The sequence below is a fragment of the Artemia sp. Qi Xiang Cuo genome, chromosome 16 (assembly GCF_049724085.1).
Source record: "Artemia sp. Qi Xiang Cuo chromosome 16, ASM4972408v1, whole genome shotgun sequence".
Taxonomy (NCBI): Eukaryota; Metazoa; Arthropoda; class Branchiopoda; order Anostraca; family Artemiidae; genus Artemia; species Artemia sp. Qi Xiang Cuo.
Window position 1 is genome coordinate 46,798,607 of NC_142809.1, and position 17,671 is coordinate 46,816,277.

Consider the following 17,671-nt stretch of genomic DNA (forward strand, 5'->3'; position numbering starts at 1 on the left):
GCAGTGGTGGCCTTTCGTTTTAGTCTGTACTTCATCTGAAGAGTAGTGCAAAGGGTGACACTGGATAGCCGATTGCGCTTTTCAGTCTAAATTGTTTTTAAGAAACTATTACGACGTTTGAAAATAGCAAAGAGAGGAAAAATTTCACTATCTTCAACACGTTCTCGAAATTTTAGGTCCAGTAGGCGCTTTTACATTTGCGACATATTTCTAGAACAAAACTGGGTCAACCTTTCACAGTCTATGTCATCAGGGGAGCAAACTAAAGCCAAATCTCAAAACGCCCTTTCAATGCTTGCTTTATCATGCGAAGGAAGTACAAAGGAAGTAAGAAAAGGCTGCAGGGTTATAGTTTTTCCTGAAGGAGTGAAAGACGGATTCACAAGCTCAATAAACTTTTATATTATTAATTAATTGTATTAATTTAAAAAAAACTTTTTCCACAAAACAACACTTTTAAAGAAAAATGAAGAGCTCCATTAAGCTAAAAATGAGCAGAAATAAAGTCAAATTATCTTCCAAGAATAAAAATACCACAAATACCTATCAATAAGTAATCGAAACTCAAAACGTAGAGAAATTACAATAAATAGCCGAGTCAAACTCGAAACGAGCAAAAATTAACATGAGTAGGTCTAATAACCCCCCTGCAGTCTTAAGACCAGAACATAATTTGAGTTTTGCTGAAAAAAAAACTTGCGAAAGCAAATGAACATGGATTGTCAGTTCAATTGACATATACTGATATCAAGTACCAGATGCATACTTGCATTAGGTACCTGATGATAATTTGATTTGGAACTGCCCAAAAATTTCAAGACAATTTAGGATCTGTGGAGATGTGTCCCGATGGTCCACATCACTGCGTAAGTCCCTAAGCTACTGAAAATTCGGGCTCATAAGCAATCTCCACCGTGACGTCATTTAAATTAAAAAGCAGTAATATCGATGCTTAAACAAAAACATCATTGCTTGCCAACAATTATGACGTTATTTTCAACATATAGCTTGCAATTCCAATGCAATATTATTTAATCGAAAAAAAAATCTAAGAAGTTATGTCATTTTTAAGAGAAGTGCCTTCCAAAATGAGCTCGAGTACTCAGGAAAAGAAAAAAGTAAAACTGGCAAAGGAAGCTTTGGAGAACAATAACTTTTAAAAAGCCCTTGCTGAATCTAAGGCTATTTTAGAAATCAATCCCGACAATGTTACTGAACTTATCCTATGTGCAAGGGCCCTGAAGAAACTTGAGAAACCCGAAGAAGCTGTTATTCAGTTGGAAAATGCAGTTAAATTACAGCCAGAAAATCAAACTGCTTGGGACGGCCTGGCTTCACTTCTGCAGGGTAAGGAAGAGCGCAAAAATTTAGAAAAACTCGAAAACGTTTACATGAATCTACTAAAAAACCTTAAGGAGGACGAGTCGAAGGCCACAGATTTTCTTGGAAGACTATTGAAGGTTCAAATTCAACTAGAGAAATTTACAGAGGCCATACCAACTGCGTTGAAGAGAATACAATTGCTGGGAGAGAAGGAGAATCACGATAGCTTAAAAGAAACTTTTAGATTACTCTGTAAATCGTTTCTTGAAGAAGAAGACTCACGAAAAGAAAAAGAACTAATACACAAGAGTTTCATGGCTGGTGAGTGCATTGTCGACCCTTTAATTCGTTCATCTTATTGTAAAATCCTTGAGAAGAATCATATGTGGTCTGAACTCCACGAATTATCGTTGATTGACGCAGAAGACTTTTCATGGATGAGCATGTATATTTTTCGATTGTTTCTCGAAGACGCTGCTTGGAATCTGAGTTTGCAATTAGATGAAAAGGCTATTAAGGAAGCTATAGAAACATGTGATGTAACAGGTTATAGGATTCTGGCTGAGGCAACGCTACTTTACAAAGAGAAAACCTTTGTTGATGCAAGAGATAAATTTGAGAATGGAATTGCAATAGAAGACCTATCATCAGCCAAAGAGCTTTATTATGAAACTTTGGTAGCTCTTGGTGATTGGACAAAGATTATAGCATTCAGCCAGCTAATGATTAATCAGGGTGAACCAGAGAAATGGAAAGTGCGGCTTGCACATGGCATTACATGTAGTGCAGAAGAGAACCAAGCTCTTGGTCTGAATAGAAATGAAAAACTATTGAGCTCGGTGCTGATTCTGTGTGAACAAGTTCCTCACAAGAATAGCTCGTCTGTTGAGGCAGCAGTCCAAATATTACTGGGCAACCCTGGCAAAGCACTTCAGATTTTAAAACTAAACCCTCTTCCGGAAGTTGACCTCAAGCAAGCACTTGCATATCTAAAACTATGGATAGCGAAAGACCAATTTGAAAAAGCCCTATCTCTTTGTGAGAAAATTCTTGAAAATTTTTGCGACTGGAGAGTCTTTCTCTTCAAGGGAAAGCTACTCCTGCAAAATAGAGATAGTGAAGCAACTACAGCACTGGATAATGTTTTGAAGTTGAATCCTGAAAGTTGGGAAGCAAAAATGTTAAAGGCAGAAATTTTATTGGAAGCTGGGGACTATCAAAGTAGTTTAAAACTCTTCCATGAAGCACTACTTCTGAGGCCTATTGGAAGAAACATTTTTGAGAAAGTAATGAAAATTTGCTCCAGGGTGAATGACGTACAGACCGAGATAGATGCACTAGAAATTTATTGGGCAGAGTCACACGATTTCATTGCTCTTCTTCACCTAGGGATAAGAAAACTGGAAACTGAAGACAAAAACGGTGCCATACATTCCTTACAGAGTGCTCTGCGTTTCAAAATAAGAGATAATTCAGTATGGACGCTATTGGGGGATGCATACATGCTTCGTGGCTCTTTTGAATCTGCAGTGAAAGCTTTACAGCGATCTATTGAAATTGAGGCCACACCTGAGGCAGCTTATTTACATGGAAGAGCACATTTGGCTCTTAATGAGGCCGAGAAAGCCGCCAAAGTAATCAAAGAAGCGATGGAGATGTTTAAGAAATGTATGGAAAACCATGTTCGAATTCTATTCCTTGAGGGGCTTGCTGAAGCACAATCCTTAATCGCTGAAAAAGCAATGAAAACATATCGTTTTGGAAAATCTATGGAACACTTCCTTTTATCGTTCAATAATTATGAAATATTGACCCAAGAGTGTCCTGAAGATTTACTTGGCTGGAATGGAATTGCTAGAGTCTCTAAATATATCGCTGAACTTGAACCTTCGAAACGTCTTGAAGACGTTCTTAAACACGAAGGCCAGCAAGCAGCATTTGATGTTTCGATTGGATGCTGGAAGAAATCACTTGAGCTTGACCCTACCTGCTCCGTATCATTGCGCAACCTAGCTTTAACTTATTTAAGTAAGGCCATTTTTTGCTCTGGAGGTAATGAAGGGTCAGAGGTTTTTGAGCTGTCTGTTTTGACTGCTGTAAAAGCAGTTGACGCTCAATCTGGTGTCCCTGAAAACTGGCTTTGTCTTGGACTGGCTTCCTATTGGAAAGGAGATTTTGCGCTATCACAACATTCATATATTAAAGCAGTGATGATTGAAGATCGATATGTTGAGGCTTGGGTTGGTCTTGGCTCTCTTTACCTGAAATCTGGAAATTTAGAATTGGCTAAGAAAATGTTTTCTGAGGCCCAGTCAAAATACATGTTCACCTATGTACCAGCATGGACAGGCCAAGCCTTAATTGGTGAGACAGTCAGACCTGTCGAGGAAATGGATTTATGTCGTCAATATATCACAATAAGGATATCAAGGTGCAGTTAAAGGATATGCAGACACTGAATGCCCTGAAGGAAGGACCCTCTATATCTTCCCACCTGCAATACACTCAATAATATGAATGCAGTACAAACGGCACTAGAATACCTAGGACAATTGGAAGCTATTGGAAGAATGAATTTATGGTATAAAAATATTTTTGGTGTAATGGAGTTCTTTACTTTTTTGAAAAACTTATTCGTGGAAAAAATTTTTACAATTAATTTATGTTCGTTTTATATTGACATAGTCTTTTTACAGGAGAAAGACTGAGCATCTTCTAAAGTTAAACTGCCTTCCCTTCCGTAAAACCCTTAAATTCCCCCTGGGTATAACTTATAACCCTTGCCCCTAATCTCTGGGGTTTGTTTCAACTAATGAATGGCTATCTCAAATTTTCTATTAGATGTATTCTGAGACAATACGACATCTGTTAATGTGTGTGTGTGGGGGGGGGGGTAGCTGCCCCCGATCACTAGCTCTTAAAAAGAGAACTAGATGGTATGATTACCAATCCACAGTGCCCCCTCCGAAGTTTATATGACCATGCTTTCTATAAGAACATTTTATGCCCCCAGCACATAACTTACAACCCTTGCCCTGAGGGCTGAGGGGATTTTTTATACTCAAAGACATAATTTCATTCGACTATTGAAAAAGGCAAAAGCACTCTCAATTTACAATCGAATAAGTCCTTTTTGAATTTTATACGACAACGCGTTCTATAAAAACCTTATATGCCCCCGGGGCATAACTTAGAACCTTGACCCTGAGGGTTGTGGGGGGGGGGGGTTGTCAAACTCTAAGACATAACGTCCAGACCCTTAGACTATGTTCAACAAAATGGTCCTTTTTGAAGTTTATACGACAACACGTTCTATAAAAACCTTATACCCTGAACCTTAACCCTGAGGGTTGTGGGGGGGGGTTGTCAAACTCAAAGACATAATTTCCAGACCCCTTCAACTATGTTCAACAAAATGGCTAAATCAAAATGTTGATTGCAAGTTTTTGGGGAAATGATGGGTGTGTGTGGGGGGGGGAGGGGCATTCGCCCTCCAATCACTTTCGACTATTAAAAAGGGCACTAACCCTTTCAATTTCCATTCCAATGAGCCCTTTTTCAAATTTCTACGACACCACTTTCTATAAGAATCTTATATGCCCCCAGGGCATAGCTTGAAACCCTTGGCCTGTGGGTTTTATAGGGAGGGGGGTGTCATCCTCAAAGACATAATTTCCAAAACTTTAAACTACGTTGAACAAAATGGATATCTCAAAATTTTGATTGGAGGTGTTTGGGGATCTGGTGGGCGTGTGAGGGGGGCTAGTTACCCTTCAATCGCTTTCGACTATTAAAATGAGCACTAGCCCTTTCAATTTTCAATCGAATGAGCCCTTTTTGAAGCTTCTGCAACGATGCTTTCTATCAAAACCTTATATGTGCCAAGGGCATAACTTATAACCCTTACCCTGAGGTCTGTTGGAGGGTTTTCACCCTCAAAGATTTAATGTCCAGAACTTTCAACTACGTTAAAAAAGATGGCTATCTCAAAATTTTGACTGTATGTGTTTGAGGAAATGGTGTGCGTAAGAGTAGGTGGTGTATAGTATGGTGTATGGTGTATGGTGTGCGTAAGTTTAGTATGGTGTATAGTATGATGTGCGAAATGGTGTACGTAAGTTTGGGGAAATGGTGTGCGTTAGTTGCCTTCCAATCACTTTCGACTTTTTATTAAGGGCACTAACCCTTTCAATTTCCAATTGAGTGAGCCCTTTTTGAAGTTTCTAAGACAATACTATCTATAAAAACCTTGTATGGCCCCAGGGAAGAACTTAAAAATCTTGCCCTGAGGGGTGTGGGGGGTTTGTCATCCTCAAAGACATAATTTCCAGAATTTTAAACTACGCTGAACTAAATGGCTATCTCAAAATTTTCATTGGATGTGTTTGGGTAAATGGTGAGCGTGAGAGGGAGGTTAGTTGCCCTTCAATCACTTTCGACTATTAAAAAGGGAACCTTTTCAAGTCCCAATCGAACGAGCCCTTTTAGAAATTTCTATGACAACATTTTCAATAAAAAACTTTATATAACCCAAGGGTAAAACGTACAACCCTTACCTTGAAGGTTGTTGGGGGGGGGGGGGGGTTGTCATCCTCAGAGACCTAATTTCCAGAACTTTAAACTACGTTGAACAAAATGGCTATCTCAAAATTTTGATTGTATGTGTTTGGGCAAATTTTGGGCGTGACAGGGGGTTAGTTGGCCTCCAGTGACTTTTTACTACTAAAAAAGGCACTAGTCCTTTAAATCTCCAATTAATCATCTCTTTTTGAAGTTTATACTACAATGAAGTTTCTTCTACCCCCCCCCCTAAAGCCATAGGGCAAGGGTTGCAAGCTATGCCGTGGGGGCATATAAGATTCTTATAGAAAGTGTGGAAATTTGAAAAAGGGCTCATTGGAATGGAATGTGTAAGGGTTAGTTCCCTTTTTAATAGTTGAAAGTGATTGGAGGGCGAATGCCCCCCCCCCACCCCACACACACCCATCATTTCGCCAAAAACTTCCAATCAACATTTTGATTTAGCCATTTTGTTTAACATAGTCGAAGGGTCTGGAAATTATGTCTTAGAGTTTGAAACCCCCCCCCCCCCAAAACCCTCAGGGTTAAGGATTTAAGTTATGCCCTGGGGCATATAAGATTCTTATAGAAAGTGTGGTCGTAGAAATTTGAAAAAGGGCTCATTGGAATGGAATGTGTAAGGGTTAGTGCCCTTTTTAATAGTTGAAAGTGATTGGAGGGCGAATGCCCCCCCACACACACCCATCATTTCGCCAAAAACTTCCAATCAACATTTTGATTTAGCCATTTTGTTTAACATAGTCGAAGGGTCTGGAAATTATGTCTTAGAGTTTGACATACCCCCCCCTCCCCCCCCAGCCCTCAGGGTTAGGGTTTTAAGTTATTAAATTCTGTAAGAATGACCCCTTAATGACAAAGACCGTTAATTGGAATAAATAGCTCTTATGAAACGACTAAAAAAACTTTAGCGTAAAAAGTGAGGAATTGACTAGGGGGCAAACCCAATCATATACCTAATGATTTCTGTTTGTTTTAAGTTGGTGTTTTTCCTTATTTTCAGTTTAAAAAACTTGTTTTTATTTAATTTCTCAACGTTTTTGAATTAATGCAGGTTTTGATTTTGGCTCACCGTACATGAATAATCAAAACGATTAGCATATTAATTTTACTTCTTTTTTGGTTAAATGGCTTTCTCGGAAGCTGTTTAATTTTATTTACGAACTTTTTTATTAGTAATAAGTATACGTAACTTACTAATTAACTTACATAACGAACTTCTATATTCGTATGCTTTTATTACGTATATTAGGGGGTACACACTCTAGTCAATAACAAGCTCTGTACGCGAAACTTTGAATTTTTTTACAAATATTTAATGATTACCCCTAAATAAAAAAGGCTGTTAAATATAATAAATAGATCTTACTAAATTACTAAAAAAACTTTAGCTTAACGAGCGAGTTTTTGACTAGGGGCGAACCCAATCATATACTTAATTATTTCTGTTCGTCTTAAGTTTTGGTGTTGCTCCTTACTTTCAATTGAAAAAATTATTTTTTTTAATTTAATTTCTGATAGTTCGTATAAATAATGCTGGAAAATTTGGTACCGCCTTCATAGCAATGTCCTTTGCCCCGTGAAAAATTCCTCCATGGAAAGATCCTCCCCCCCCAATACAATATGTAAACATTAGGCAACATTAGGCAATTTTGTTGAACATAGTCGATGGGTCTGGAAATTATGTCTTTGAGTTTGACATACCCCCCCCACAACCCGCAGGGTCAAGGTTCTAAGTTATGGCCTGGGGAGATATAAGGTTTTTATAGACCGCGTTGTCGTATAAAATTCAAAAAGGACTCATTCGATTGTATTTTGAGAGTGCTTTTGCCTTTTTCAATAGTCGAAAGTAATTGGAGGGAGAATCAACCCCCCCCTCCCCACCCACGTCCGTTATTTTCCCAAACATTTCCGATCTACATTTTGATATGGTCATTTTGTTCAACGTAGTTGAAAGGTCTGGAAATTATGTCTTTGAGGATGACAACCCTCCCCCTATAGTCCTCAGAACAAGGGTCGTAAGTTATGCCCTTGGGGCATATATGGTTTTTATAGAAAGTTTTGTCGTAGAAGCTTCAAAAAGAGCTCGTTCGATTGGAAATTGAGAGGATTAGTCGAATTATTATTCGACTTTCTATGCCTTTCTTATTAGTCGAAAGTGATCAGAGGGCAAATACCTCCCCAAGACCATCATTTCAGCAAACAATTTCAATCTAAATTTTGAGATAGCCATTTTGTTCAACGTATTTGAAAGGTCGTGAAATTATGTCTTTGAGCATAAAAAATCCCCTCATCCCTCAGGGCAAGGGTTGTAAGTTATGTGCTGGGGGCATAAAATGTTCTTATAGAAAGCATGGTCATATAAACTTCGGAGGGGGCACTTTGGATTGGTAATCATACAACCTTGGTCTCTTTTTAAGTTTTTGTGATCGGGGGGCAGCTACCCCCCCCCCCACACACGCACACATTCACAAATGTCGTATTGTCTCAGAATGCATCTAATAGAAAATTTGAGATAGCCATTCATTAGTTGAAACAAACCCCAGAGATTAGGGGCAAGGGTTGTAAGTTATACCCAGGGGGAATTTAAGGTTTTTACGGAAGGGAAGGCTGTTTAACTTTAGAAGATGCTCAGTCTTTCTCATGGAAAAAGACTATGTCAATATAAAACGAACATAAATTAATTATAAAAAATTTTTCCACGAGTAAGTTTTTTCAAAAAAAGTAAAGAACTCCATTAAACCAAAAATGAAGAAAAATAGAATCAAAGAATCTACCAAGAATACAACTACCACAAATCAGTATCAATAAATAAATGTAACCCAAAACAAACAGAAATATAAATAAGTAACAGCGTCAAACTCAAAACGAGCAGAAATTATTATGAGTAGGGTTCTAAAACCCTATGATTTCTAAAAGCCAGAATATTACTTTACTGGAAAAAATTCTTTTAAATGTTTTCCTTTTTATAACTTTAAGAAATCAAAAATTAAGATTTTAAGGAATAAATATCAGCATATGTATATTAAACTGACAATGCAGATTTTTTTTTAGTGAATTTATTTGAATATTTTTCAGTAAAGTCTAAATTTATATTCTGTCTTTTAGAAAACATAGGATTTTAGACTCTTACTCATATTAATTTCTGCTTGTTTTGAGTTTATTAAGATGATTATTAATATTGTACGAAAACATTTACTCACCAAAATATGCTTGTAATTCTCCATTTCAGTGCAAATAATTAATCAAAAAAAGCAAATAATCTATTTGCCTCATTGAAATAGTGTTTTCAAACTGTAGAAAATCATAATCTACCCCTGTGTTTTATCCTCAAAAAATTTAATATTTTAGCCTCTGACCAAACAGGTATTTTTTTGTCTTTGTTTTTTCTTAGGATATTGAATTTAGTTATAAGTAGTACTTCATGAAACATCTATTAGTCTATAATACACACTGCTTGATGGGCTTTTACCAAGGACATTAAATTACCCCTCAAATCAGCATATTTTATAGACAGGTTTCTAAATTTCCCCTCAAATGTCATGAAGGAGGAGCGTGCGTAGCTTTGTTGGCCTCAGGCGGTTTGGTACTGCAGTGAGCTGTTAATAGTATATATATATATATATATATATATATATATATATATATATATATATATATATATATATATATATATATATATATATATATATATATATATATATATATATATATATATATATATATATATATATATATATATATATATATATATATATATATATATATATATATATATATATATATATATATATATATATATATATATATATTCAAACTATCCTCAGTTAGAAGACAAGCGACAACAAGAGTCTTCCGCGTACCAAGTTCTAAGGCCTGGCCTCGAAATAGGCTAAATAGTTTTTTTTTCTAAAAATTGGCTTATTGACATTTTTGGCCGCAGAGACGATCGAAGGAAGAATTTGTACTTTTTCCAGGGTGGTTGTATAGAACCAATGGTGACACAACAAAATCAAGAAGTGGCTCACATTGTCTATATTTTGGCTTAAACTTGCACGATTACAAAGCTTTATTTCTGTTTGCTTTATCCTTAATACTTTTCTTTTCACTTTTCAGTTTTCTTTGAAATAGTACTATTTTGTTAATATTTTTGAAACTTTGAAATGACATACCTAAAAAAAATCAATTCAGCAAAAACGGTTAACCATTGTAATTTAAAACACAGAAGAACTATTCATTAATAAGAATCCAGTTGCAATACTACGTTGTTTACTATTCCATAGCTCTGTCGTAAGGCACCACTCCTCAAAATGACCCTTGGTGGCTGTCTCAGATAAGGTTAAGATTGTACAAATTAATAGACGGTCCACCCTGACACCACTATGGGGAGCATAAGCAAGATTTCCCTTTTGGGGATCAGGACATAAGATAATTTTCTCACAGAATGGTGACCCCCAGCCACATTGTCAACATATTTCATTTATAGGTACTTCCTCTAATAATCATTGAGATATTTTAATTTATTATAGATACTTTACAGGCATTTGAGCAATTTAAACAGAACATTTTTTTCCGTTCCTAGTACGCTCTTTAGCGCTAAGTGCAGCGCAGAAAAAATGTAATTACACTAATATCACGCTTGTTGAAGCGACGCCAAAATCACTTTCTTATGATAAATTTGGATATAGTTAAAAGTTTAATTAATTGACCTTGCAACCGTGTCCACAGTACAGGAATGTCAATTGGACATAATTTCTATCAGTGAGATTTCTACAGATATCCTGGATAGGTTTTAGGGACAACAGTGCATGAATATCACTTTGACAATATAAGTTTTTTTATTGATATTATGGATGAATTTTAGGGCTATCTCAGGGATTAGAGTGGGGAATGCCACTTGGACATCATTTCTACAAAAGAGATTCTTATGGATAACCTGGAGAGGTCTGGATATGGATATTCTGGATAGATCCTTGTAGATATTCTGGATAGATTTTAGGAGCTACAGTGCATGAATAGCACTTAGGCACTATTTCTGCTAATGAGATTTTTAGTGATATTATGGACGAATTTTAGGGATATTTTAGGGATTACAGTGGAGGAATGCCACTTGGATATTATTTCTATCGAAATGAAATTTTGAGACAATTCTTGAAATGGAAACTTAAGGCGTTATAGACAACAAATACGTCTTTTCCAGTTTCCAGCCACAAATCACCATTCAGAATTTCGTCTACCATTCAGTGTGATTGTCGTTGTGATTTTTTCCCTGCTTGTTTCTTTAGCTGTTACAATTCTCACTTTCAGTAGTTTTCTAATCTTATTTATCTGTGCTTCATTATTATCAATCAACCCCTTATACGTTTTAAATGACCTTAAATTAGACTTGGCACCTTTTTAAAATTACATTTTTTTTTGTTATTCGTCCTTTAACTTTGGCTAGTCTTTTGTCATTCTGAAAAACATGACGCCGAAGCTTTGTTGTTTTTTTCTTGTTTTTTTTTTTTTTTTTTTACAGAGGATGAAGCAGCATCAGGTTCTTGGCTTTTGTCTTTATAAGCTCTAATACCGTTATCTATAACTATTTCATCGCTTGGACCTTTTGTAAAAGGTTGAACTTCGACTTTTGCCAGGGCTTGTCTTTTTTATTATGAAATTTATATTGCCGAAACTTAATTTTTTAAACAAAGGTATAGTAAATACTGATGACCTTATCCATGCCAATATCTCAAACCCTATTATCATAACTATCATCTTCAATTTTAGTAAGTTTTTACTCCGCTGTCGTTTATCTTCTAACCCCAGTTTTTTTTCTTGTTTGTTTTGGCTTTTCTCAATAATTCAGACAATTTGCCAATAGCCATTGCTTTAGCTGCTCCTATTGGTCAAACAGTTCGTGGTAACGAACAGTAAGTAAGGAGCGACCCGGCTCAATAGTAATCGAAACTCTAAAAAACTGAATTTTGATAAAAAAAAAAAAAATAGATACATCAGAAGAATCAGATTTTTATGCTGATTTTAAATATATAAGTTTCATCAAGTTTAATTTTACCCATAAGAAGTTACGTGCGTGAAAAAATTTGCCTTATTTTCTAAAAAAGGGGGAACAACCCCTAAAAGTCGTAGAACTCTAGTGAAAATCACACCATCAGATTCAGCGTATCAGAGAACCCTACTGTAGAGGTTTCAAGCTCCTACCAGCAAAAATGTGGAATTTGTATTTTTTGCCAGAAGAAAGATCACGGGTGCGCGTTTTTTTTTTTTTTTTTTTTTTTTTTTTTTTTATTATTATTATTTTTATATTCCCAGGGGTGATCGTATCGATCCAGTAGTCCTAAAATATCGTGAAAGGGCTCATTCGAACGGAAATTAAAAGTTCTAGGGCTCTTTTTAAGTGACCAAAAAAATTTGAGGGCAACTTGGCCCCGTCCCACGCTCATTTTTTCTCTAAGTCACCCAATCAAAATTTTGAGATAGCCATTCTTTTCAAAATAGTCAAAAATCTAATTAATATGTCTTTGAGGATGACTTAATCCCCAACAGTTCCCGGGGGAAGGGCTGCAAGTTATAAGCTTTGCCCATTTTTTACATATAGTATTGGTTATTGGGAAGTATGCAGGTGTTTTCAGGAGGAAGTTTTTACTAATGGGGGGTCGGGGTCGGAGTAGGGGTTACGGGGCGGATCTTTCCATGGACTATATTTCCTTGGGGGAAGGAACATTTCCATGAAGGGGGCGCCAGATTTCGCAGCATTATTTAAAAAACGATAAGAAATTAAATAAAAAAAAACAATTTTTTCAACTGAAAATAAGAAGCAACATTAAAACTTAAAACTAACAGAAATTATTACGTATATGAGAGGATTCGCCCCCTAGTCAATGCCCCGCTCTTTACGCTAAAGTTTTTTAGTACTTTCAAAAGAGCTATCTATTGTAATTAACCGGCCTTTGTGATTTTCGAGTTTGTGATTCGAAAAAAATTTGAACTTTATCGTAAAGAGAGAGGTATTGACTAGGGAGCAAACTCCCTAACATACGTAATAAAAACATATTCGTTACGTAAGTTAATTCGTATGTTGCGTCAGAACAAAATTTCCAGAAAGCCAATTAGCCAAAAAAAGGAAAATTAATATGCGAATTTCATTTTAATTATTCATGTACGGTGAGCCAAAATCAAAGCTGCATTAATTCAAAAACGTTAAGAAATTAACTAAAAAAAGCAAGTTTTTTTTACTGAAAGTAAGGAGCGATATTAAAACTTAAAACGAACAGAAATTATTCCGTGTATGAAAGGGGCTGTCCCCTCCTCAACGCATCACTCTTTTCACTAAATTTTGACTCTGTCTCAAAACTTAATTTTTTTAAACAATAAAAAACTTTAGCGTAAAGAGCGAGGCGTTGAGGAGGGGACAGCCTTATTCATATACATAATAATTTCTGTTCGTTTTAAGTTTTATTGTCGCTCCTTACTTTCAGTTAAAAAACTTTTTTTTTGCTAATCTAGTAATAAATGACGATCCAGGTTGTAGATTTGTTGATTGTCCAGGTCATGGAACAAAAAAGTCCTTTTTCTTCCAACAAATTATCAAATATAGTGCTTGTAAATTTTCATACTTGGGGTCTAGTCTCATTTGATGGTCCAGGTTGTTTATTTTCACCAGTTATGAATTTAATTATTTTGGTCTGTTCTCTTGGTCTTATCCTGCTTTATAGTTTGGGTGACTCCAAAGAATCATCACTTTAATTCTCATCGCTATCATTTCCAACTTTGACATGTTTTGATTCTCGCTGTCGCCTGTCTTCTAACCCAATTTTCTTCCTTCTTCATTTTGATTTTTCATTGCCTCAGACATTTTTCCAATACCCTTTGCTTTACCTGCCCTTATGGGCCTAGTCTTACATGATGGTCCAGGATGTAGATTTGTTAATTGTTCAGGCGGTGGGAAAAAAGTTGCTTTTCTTCCAACGAATTATTAAAAAAAATTTTTAAAATTTAAAGAATAAGAAATTAAAAGAATTATTAAAATTTTTTTTAGTCTACCTATTAGTAAGTTTTCCATACTGATATGTCTTTTCATACTGAAGTCTTTTCAAAGATATTTGATTATTGAAGCAAGTCCGTTTTCTAACACATACTGTCTACTAAGCCTCAAACTTTCGGCTTTCTTTTTTATGGTTTTTGAGTTGTTGTAATCCCTTGTTAAAACATATACAAATTTTCTTGCAATTACCAGATATTTGCTTCTTAAAGGATAGACTAGCCTGAAAGGCTAGTCTATCCAGAGGAATTCCTTTCCTTGACGTTGTCCCTATTATGGGACACACCTTGCCTGGTTTTGTCATTAGCCTTGCTAACATCTTATAGTCTCTTTCTAGGTGTCCTTTTAACGCTGGTCGTGCGGATTGTAACCGCAAGCCTGCCAGAATGTGCAGCATCGTGTGTCGTATTCGAAATCACAGGATTTAATTTTAAATCCAAGACTTTGGTGAGAATCTTCTCCTTGACTTTGGGCGGAAGCAAATAAATGAACTCGCTCTGATAAAATGAGCATAAATAGGTAAATTGGTATGGTCTATTTTGGGTATCAAGAGCAGTGACATATCTCGTTAGAAGTAGAAGATTTTGAACCAAGTTGCCATTTTGTTCTTCAGTTTTCTTAAAGGCAATGCCTTGTCTTGCTAGGGTCCTTGCAACGTCCAAAAATTTTCACAATCTCTCCGTTTATCTCTTTATTTTTGTTTGCTTCGAAACCTTAGTTTGTATGATTTTATCAAATGGAAAATCCACATGACCGCTATTATTGATGAAGTGACAAAAATCAGACGAAGTTGCTCTATGTGACTAGAAAGAGAAATTACTTACTAGTTTTCCTTTCTTCGCCTTTACTTTGCTCTTCATTTTGTGCCATTGACGCTGACCGTTTTCCATCCAAAATATTTTGAACATGTCTTTTCTTGGACATCTGGAGAAAAGGAAACACACGAAGCGAGAAGAATATTTCTTGATATTGTATTCTCAGAACTGGTACTCCTCATGCCATCTCAGATAAAGACCATCCTATTTTTTGTTGATATTTAAGGTTCAAGTGGGAATGCACTCAGCTTTGGATGATTAGGACTACATGAAATAAGGTAACCTTTGGTTTTAACTTCTTTATTCCTAGGGCCTTGTGAATTATACTTTCAAAATTGTCACTGTAACTTTCAGAAACAACTCAATTAATATTTGAAATGTTACGAAGTTCTTAAGTGCAACTGACTGTTACCTCTTTACATAGCTCAAATACAGGAGATGATGTAGATTGTGTTTCCACCAAGATATCTCTAGCATTCAAAATAGAATTTTCTCAGACATTTTTAACACTGGTATTGGAACCAGCAACTACTGATATAATGCTAGCAACAAATGTAAAAATACCTTGTTGGTTCTTTGATCAAAGATGTCTTGCCTTATATTTGACTCCTTCTCATCATTTCTGTTGATTGATGGCCTGACATAAAAATTGCTGCAAAGAACCGGAGGCACATATTTGGAATAGTTTTTTTTATCTAATTTCTGTTTGTTAGAAGTTTCTACGTTACTCATTACTTTCGTCCTAGACAAAAACTTATCTCCTGACTTGAAAAAGCTATCCCAGCTCTTGAAAAACACTCCTGTTTTGGGAAACAAAGTCTGAGTGCATACCCAAATCTTGTATGTCCTTCTCAAGTATTGTATCCGTCTCAATCTTGTTTTGTAATCGAGTTATTTCACTTTCCTGGATGCACTAGCTTTGAAATTGTCTCGTGACGCTCCTTTCGTTTAAATTCTGAATACTTCTCCATTATGTTGGAAAATTTTCTGCCTTCTTTTCGACTCGTAGTCAAAGTTCGACGTACAGTCCACGCAAGTACTGCAAGTTTTGGTCTGTTAATACTATCTAATCAGACTCCAATCGAATTTTTCTCATACTATTGAACGATTTGACAGAAATAAATTAGATGCGAGTTTAAACAGTTTTTTTAGGCAAGCTGCTAGGCTACCAGTCCAGTGTGTTTATACCTGGTTCAATTTAAACCAGTGGTCATCAACCTTTAGAAGTTCATGAACCACTAAATGTATCATTTTTTATTTGGTGGACAACTAATATGGATTTGAGGCAAAAAGTTATGCCAATACATCCACATATGATAAAAAGAAGAGTTTTAATGTTGTAAGTAGGGGATATACACAAAGGTAAAAACTATATAGTAATTATAGAAAAAAAAATAAAAAGGACATTTTTAGGGTGATGGTTGCGCCTGTTTATTTGAAATCATGATATGAGGATTTGATTTCAATGATACTATTGCAAGACGAAGAACTGCATCTATTTCATGACAAGAGCAGTACCGAGTTTTAATTACTGTCACAGATGAAAATGTTTTTTCACATAAATATGCAGTTGCAAAATTGAAAAAAAAATTCATAGAGAGGACTTGAACTTTAATTTGAGACTATCAACACAGGAACGATTAATAAGGATTTCTGTTTCCTTTATGCTTAATTTGTCCTCTTCCGTAGTAGATACAAATGGATCCATTGTCCACATATATCTAGGTCTGGAGTTTTCTTCCCTTGGGTAATAGAAATCAAAATATTCTGTCAGGGACTATAAGTACGATTGAATAATCATTGATACTGTTTGACGGTTGAGATCCTTCTCTTGCATATATTTATCAAAATTTATATACATTTGTAAGTCTCCATCTGCCAACTGCGTTTTACAGAGTGATATTTTCTTTTGAAAAGTATATCTTTCCTCGTAATTTAAACACATCCTTAAGCTGTCCTTGCATGTTTAGTCCATTTAATAAAACAAAAATATCTGCCAGGGATACAAGCTTGGTAACCCCCTCATCTTCGGACAAGAGTCTTTGAAATTTCTGATCAATTTGATGCTTAAACAATAATCTAACTTCTTCACGCAAGACAAACAGTCGGCTCAGTAATTTGCCTCTCTACAGCTATCTTACCTTAGTATGAAGAAGAAGATGAGTATTTTGGGAACCCATTTCTTTGCAGAGAATTTCTAATATCTGAGAATTCAGAGGCCTTTGTCTGAATGTAAGAGAACTCTCCTATCTGGAACAATTGGATGTCCTCAGTCGTTAATGCAGGAGTGTTCTGTCTCTTCAAAACCGTCCTCTGCAGCTTTTCTAATAAACCCACCTACTGACCTCAAAGATCCTATTGAGCGCAAGGAGACCCTTGATATCCTGGATGGTCATGACGGTATCGTAAGTGTGAGATCTGATCCTGTCAATAAAAGGTGGGTAGTCCATACCCGAGATAAAGCCTCAGCCGTCTCTCTCGCCACCGCTGCAATTAGTCAGCTAAATATATCCTCTCATGTCCTTAATCAAAAAGTGTTTGGTATTGTGAGTAACATCCCTGTGAGTAACATCCCTATGTGACCAGAAGGGAAAAAAGTGAAACAACGCGCGAAGTCTTGGCTTCACCTTTGGATTGGTTGTGATCGGCCCAAGTCTGGTAAAGTATTTAAAATTAAGCAAAATTCGAAACGTCAGTTTAGATCTTCTTTGTGTCAAGCCCGCCTGAATGGTTTGGATGGCACCTCGGATTGGAAGTCTTGGTCCAATGTAATTATTAGCAACAAGTGTGTGCCTGCTACCGTTTCGATTATCAAAATCAGTGATTTTGTTGCTCATTTTACTCGTGTTTTTGCTACATTTAATGATTCTATCCAGTCCATGTTTTCTTCCTCATTGCATAATACGGTTCCTCGAGT

At 36.0% G+C, this 17,671-nt stretch overlaps 1 pseudogene; it reads left to right on the forward strand.

The window, feature by feature from the left end:
- The first annotated feature begins 1,088 nt into the window (after positions 1 to 1,088).
- LOC148942971 (tetratricopeptide repeat protein 37-like) overlaps positions 1,089 to 17,671 on the forward strand; it is a 29,834-nt pseudogene continuing 13,251 nt past the window's right edge.